Source organism: Mustela nivalis (genome assembly GCF_964662115.1).
Source record: "Mustela nivalis genome assembly, chromosome: 6".
Taxonomy (NCBI): domain Eukaryota; kingdom Metazoa; phylum Chordata; class Mammalia; order Carnivora; family Mustelidae; genus Mustela; species Mustela nivalis.
Window position 1 is genome coordinate 82,449,605 of NC_139025.1, and position 7,023 is coordinate 82,456,627.

General features: G+C 35.0%; 1 protein-coding gene across 2 annotated transcripts in view; it reads right to left on the bottom strand.

Moving 5' to 3' along the window:
* The window catches only part of GOLM2 (golgi membrane protein 2), a 105,840-nt gene that overhangs the window by 33,566 nt on the left and 65,251 nt on the right, over positions 1–7,023 (bottom strand). The gene's annotated exons all lie outside the window — the stretch shown is intronic.

Below are 7,023 nucleotides of genomic sequence, written 5' to 3' on the forward strand. Positions count from 1 at the left end.
ATCTATATACTTCGTGTAATAGGGCATTAGGTCATCTCTACAGGTTCCTTGTATCTTAGAAGTTTATTTCAAATCATTTTTCTATTATTTTGAAATTTTTTAGGCAAATATGATTTTGAGAAGGATAAAACTAAAGAAGAAAGTTACAAGGTAGAAAAATAAAAGAAAGAAAACTATAAGGCAAAAACTATATTTAAAAAGTATTTTCCTTTATGACTAAATAGTGTTTACTCTCTGAAAAATAAATATTTAATAAAATCACTTTCACAACTAACATGATAATATATCTCTCAAAATCTTTATAAAAAGAATTTATTGGACATATTGAATAAGCAATTTAAAGGTGTGAGAAATGAGAAATACCAAAAAGTAAATTATAATCTACAAAATAGTGATGTACAATTTAAAAACATAAAAACAATTCCATTTTTAAATAATGAGGGAAAACAGTTAAATATTGGGACATCAGTATAACTTGGGAAGTCAGATATTTATTCAAAGAAAAGCATAAGACTAAAATAAAGCATGAATAAATGGAGGCTTAGATGTAAAGACTAAAGATAGCAAATAATACAATTTCTTTTTTTGTTTGTTTCTTTTAAATTTTTTCAGAGAGGGAGGGGGTGGAAGAGGCAGAAGGAGAGAGAAAATCCCAAGCAGACTCTATATTCGCACAAAGCCCCTACCGGCAGCTATATATCACAACCCCGAGATCATGACCTGAGCCAAAATCAAGAGTCAGATGCTTAAGTGACTGAGCCACCTGGGTACCCCTACAGTAAGGTTACTGAGGACTATTTAGTGAAATTATTCTGGAAGAATAGAGAAAAAATTAGATTTTTTTTTAAAGTTTCTAAGTTCAAATTATTATAAAGCAGTTTTCAAATCCATATGTGATATTCTGATTTGTGCTAAGAAATATGTATTTGTCTTCATCCCTTTTCTGGCAGAGAGCTCCTAAAACATTTGGAATTTTCTAAATGAGGAAAGCCAAACTCTACCTTGTCTCCATACCTTCCAATATGTCTCTTCTGTCTGGCTATTCCAGAGTTCTATCCTTTCATAATAAGCCTGTAATCTAGGAAATAAAATGTTTCTGAGTTCTTTACCAAATTAATCACACTTACGGAAGGGGTTGTTGGAACCTCAGATCTATCATCAGTTGGTCAGAAGCACAGACAACAACCTGGACTGAGTAGAGTACATTATGCCCAGATAAAGAATAGATGATTAAAAGAAATGAAGGTTCTCATAAAAGTCAAGATAGATATACCTGAATATATACAAATAAAAACCTAATGTATTAAATTCAGCTAAGGGGCAGGATATTAGATCAATAAACAAAAATCAGCCATAACTGGAGAAGTGTGGAGAAAGGAGAATCTTTGAGCACTGTTGGTAGAAATGTAAATTGGTATAGCCACCATGGAAAACAGTATGAAAGTTCCTCAGAAAAATAAAACTAGGAGTGCCTGGGTGGATCAGTGGGTTAAGCCTCTGCCTTCAGCTCAGGTCATGATCTCAGAATCCTGGGATTGAGCCCGGTGCATTGGGCTCTCTGCTGAGCAGGGAGCCTGTTCCCACCCCACCCCCACCACCTGCCTATCCACCTACTTGTGATCTCTCTCTGTCAATAAATAAATAAAATCTCAAAAAAAAATTGAAACTACAACTATCATATGATGCAGCAATTTTATTTTGGGTATTTATCTAAATAAAACAAAAGCACTAATTCAAAAAGATATATGCACCCCCATGTTCACTGCAGCATTATTTATAATACTCAACAGATGGAGGGGTGCCTGGGTGGCTGAGTGCATTAATGTCCAACTCTTGATTTCAGCTCAGGTCATGATGAGAGGGTTGTGAGACTGAGCCACATGCTGGGCTCTGCGCTCAGTGGGGAATCTGCTTATCCCTCTGCTCCTCCCCCACTTACGCACATTCACTCTCTCTCCACTAAATTTTTTTTTTTTTAAAGGGAGAGCTGGAAACAATCTAAGTGTCTATCAATGGATAAATGGATATCCAATGGAATATTATTCAACCATAAAAAAGAAGGAAAGTTTGCCATTTGGGACAATAAGGATGTAACCCGAGGGCATTATATTAAGTGAAATAAGTCAGAGAAAGACAAATACCATATGATTTCTCTTATAATTTTTTTTTAGATTTTATTCATTATTCATTTGACAGAGAGAGAGAGAGATCACAAGCAGGCAGAGAGAGAGGAGGAAGCAGGCCCACTGCTGAGCAGAGAGCCCGATGCAGGGCTCGATCCCAGGACCCTGAGATCATGACCCAAGACGAAGGCAGAGGCTCAACCCACTGAGTCACCCAGGCGCCCCTCTTATAAATTTTTTAAAAAGGAAAAAACCCAAGTTTATAGATAAGAGTGGGCAGATAAGTAGTTGCCAGAGGTGGAAGTTGTGATGGGAAAAATGGGCAAAGGAGGGCAAAACATAAAAAACAAACTAAAGAAAACAAAAGCAGTTGATAGAAAATAGGCACAAAAATTTTGAATCCTATTTAAAGTAGTGACTTTGTGTGTGTGTATATATACATGCACACACGTTTATGATGTAGGTATAATTACATATAATATATATAAAAACACTGATCCAGAGCTATATTGCTACAATAATAAAAATAAAATACCACATTCTAAATTTTTAAGATGAAACCAAATATTACATATTTTTAGAAATTTGCATAAAAATTAAAACCTCAAAAGCCAAGGGAAAAAAGTCATTTTTCTGTGCATTATCAACGAATAATTTGAAAAGGAAAAAGAACTAAATTTACAATAACATCAAAAAGAATAAAATGCTTAAGAATAAACCAAGGAGGCAAAAGACTTGTACTCTTAAAACTATTAAACATTGCTGAAAGAAATTAAAGATACTTTGAATTAATGGAAAGACACCCATTTTCATGTACTGGAAACTTATGATTGTTCAGATGCCAATATTCCTCAATGTAATCTACAGATTCAGCAATTGTCTTGGGGCACCTGGATGGCTCGCTCAGTCAGTAGAGCATGTGACTTTCAATCTCAGGTTCATGAGTTCAAGTCCCACATTGGGTATAGAGCTTATGCTAACTTAAAAAAAAATGCCAACTGCCTTTTTAGTAGTAGACAAGCAGATCCTAAGAGTCATATGGAATTGTAAGAGATCCCAAATCACCAAAATAATTTTATAAAGAACAAAGTTGGAGGACTCATACTTCCTGATTTCAAAACAACACGAAGTTACAAAACAGTGTGGTAGTGGCATCTGGGGAACAGAATTGAGAGTCCAGAATAAACTCATACATTAACTTTGAACAAGGATGCCACAAGTGTTCAATGGAGAAAAAAAAGTCTCTTCAGCAAATAGTATGGGATAACGAATACCTGCATACAGAATAATGAAGCTGGATCTTTACCTCATATCATATATAAAACTTAGATTAAAAAGAATATAAGAAATAGATCAAAACCTGTATATAAAGGACAAAACTATAAAGCTTTTAGAAGAAAACATGGGGGAAATCTTGATAAGCTTTGATTAGGCAAAGGTTTCTTAGATAGGACACCAAAACCATGAATAACAAAACAAGGGATAAATTGGACTTCATCAAAATTAAAAACTTTGTGCATCAAGGGATACTACCAGAGAGTGAAAAGACCACCCACTGAATGGGCAAAAATAACTGTAAATCATGTATCTGATGAGGGTCTAGTATCAGAATATAGAAAAGAATGCTCAAGGAGCCCCTGGGTGGCTGTCATTAGATGTCTGCCTTCAGCTCAGGTCATGATCCTGAGGTCGTGGGATCAAGCCCTGCATCAGGCTCCCTGCTTAGCAGAAAGCCTACTTCTCCCTCTCCCCCTGCTTGTGCTCCCTCTCTCACTGTCTCTGTCCAATAAATAAATTTTAAAAGTCTTTTAAAAAATTAGAAATTAAAAAAAAGGGAATGCTCAAAACTCAACAAAGACAAGCAACCCAATTTAAAAGTGGGCAAAGGGGCGCCTGGGTGGCTCAGTGGGTTAAAGCCTCTGCCTTTGGCTCAGGTCATGATCCCGGGGTCCTGGGATCGAGGCCGCATCAGGCTCTCTGCTCAGCAGGGAGCCTACTTCCCTTCCTCTCTCTCTGCCTGCCTCTCTGCCTACTTGTGATCTCTGTCTGTCAAACAAAACAAAACAAAACAAAACAAAAAAAGTGGGCAAAGGACTTGAATAGACATTTTCCCAAAAAGATTTATACAAATGACCAATGAGTACATGAAAAGATACTCAATTTCCTTAGTCATTAGGGATATGCAAATGGAAATCACAATGAGGGGCACTTGTCTGTCTCAGACAGTGGAACATAAGACTCTTGATCTCAGTGTTGTAAGTTTGAGCCTCACAGTGGATGCAGAGATTACTTGAAAACAAAATCTTTAAAAAAAGAAAAGAAAAGAAAATCACAGTGTGATTCCACTTCACATCTACTAGGATGACAACAGTGAAAAATAAAACAACGAACCCCAGAAAGTACTAAGTTTTGGCAGGGATGTGGAGAATTAACTGTCTTACATGCTGGTAGGACTGTAAAATGATATAGCTACTGTGGAAAATAGTTTGGCAGTTCCTTCATAAAGCTAAACATAGAATTACCATATAGCCCAGCAATTCAATATCTACATATACACTTAAAAGAATCAAAAAAACAAGTGTTCAACAAGAACTTGCAAATCAATGTTCATACAGCACTATTCATAATAGCCAAAAGTGGAAACAACTGAAATTCAGATAAATGGATAAACAAAAGGTATTCATACAACTGAATGTAATTTAGCCATAAAAAATAAAATACTGATACATGGTATAACAGGCTGAATCTTGAAAACATCATGGTAAGTATAAGTAGCCAGACACAAAAGGTTACATATTATGATTCCATTTATATGAAAGATTCAGAATAGGTGAACCCCTCAGGTCAGAAAGCAGATTAATCTTTGCCAGGGACTGTGGGTAGGAGAGAACCAGGAGTGACTGCTTAATGGATACAGGTTTTTCTTTTGGGGTGATGAAAATGTTCTAGAACTAGATAATTGTGATGATCGCCCAACATTATGAATGTACTAAATGCCACAAAATGTACACTTTGGTAAATTTTATGTGCATTCTGCCACAGTTTAAAAATTATTTTTAATTAAAAAAAATTCTTGCATGATAAAATAAAATAAATTCTCATATCAGGAAAGGCAATGAAGAGTAAAACTGTGGCAAAGGTAATTTTTAAAAGGTTGATATCTAAAATTACATATAAAGATTTGACACAAAGATATAGGATCAGTATCTAAAGTTATCAGGCTAAGTGGTCAAACTGATACATGGATTATATACCAAGAAATAATTACAGTAAAATTCCTCACATGAAAATGGAGAAGCTACTAGGAAGTAAATGTTTATTAAAACATTTTTAAGGAATCATTATATTCTAAATGTCTCATAAAAGAGTTAAAAACCAAATGTGGTCAGGCCACAGGGAAATAAGTAAGTTTAAAATCTCCAGTGTTACCTGCCCTTTCTCCTGTGGTCTCTTAATCTAATAATTGTATTATTGCCATTAAAGGATGCAGTTATTAAAAAAAAAAAAATCTCCAGTGACATAGTGAAACTGTTCTGGAGAACAATCTGACAGACAATATGTAACTGGAACTATAAAGAAGGTTGTCAGATATTTTGACCTAGGAATTTCAGTTTGGGGACTACTTTTAAAGGAACACCCTCAAAGTAGGAGAAGCAGGAAATAATCTGAAGATAAGATATTCACAGCCATGACAACTAACATGAGAAAATATGAAATAATTTGTATAGTCAATAAAAAAGAGTTAAGCTAAATGAACTTTTATTATTGCTTAAGCACAATGGAATATATGCACCTATACATGTGGGTATATGTATGTATCTATTTAATATGACAACTGTGTAACTATTTGATAGGTTAAAATGTAAGTAAAGATAATGCTAATGTAAAGCACAAAACAGTGCTCCCACTGATTTCAACTCTATATATACAATGAAAAGAATTTGGAATAAGACTTTAAAACTCAACAGGCTCTTTTAAGTAAGTTGTAGAGAATAATAATTTCCTGGCAATTATTTTCCAATCACATTCTTTATTCAAAGATCAGTAAAAAAAAAAAAATACAGATATGGGAAAAATAAAAAGTTTTTCAGGATGAACTATAAGCTTAGAATAAAGTCTTAAATGAATTAAGATATTGAATAAAGGTATTTTGTTTTACGCTATCTCTTTCTGTTCAGATACAAGTTTTCAGGCCAATTCCTCAACAAGACTTAGAGGAAAATATTTTCAGTGTATTTTTTTTTAAAGACTTATTTATTTCAGAGGGTCATGCCTCAATCCCATGACCCTGAGACCATGACCCAAGCAGAAATCAACAGTCCGATGCTTAACCAACTGAGCCACTCAAGCGCCCTTCATTGAATTTAAACGTTAGGGGCACCTGGCTGGCTCTGTCAGAAAAACATGCAACTCTTGATTTCAGGGTTTTGAGTTTGAGACCTAGGCTGGATGTAGAGACTACCTGCAAATAAAATCTTCAAAAAAATTAGCCACATTTGTTTAATAAAAATTCAGGGTGCCTGAGTGGCACAGTTAGTTAAGCAACAATCTTTGGCTTAGGTCATGATCCCAGGGTCCTGGAATCGAGTTCTGCATTGGGTTCCCTGCTCAGTGGGTGTCTGCTTCTCCCTCTGTCCCTCTCCCTCTGCTAGTTCTCTCTCAATCTCTCTTTCTGACATGTGTCCAAAAATAAAATAAGCAAGTCTTTTTTAAAAAAATGTTTTTCAGATGATACTTCATTCAGTCTACCTGGATACACTTTAAAATATCATGGAAGGAGAAAGTGAGTTAAACGTATGCAAAGTATAACACCCAGTGTACATAATAAATAAATAAATAAATAAAAACTATCACTAGGGGGGAAAAAAAACGAAGACCGAGGAAACAATATATGCAAACT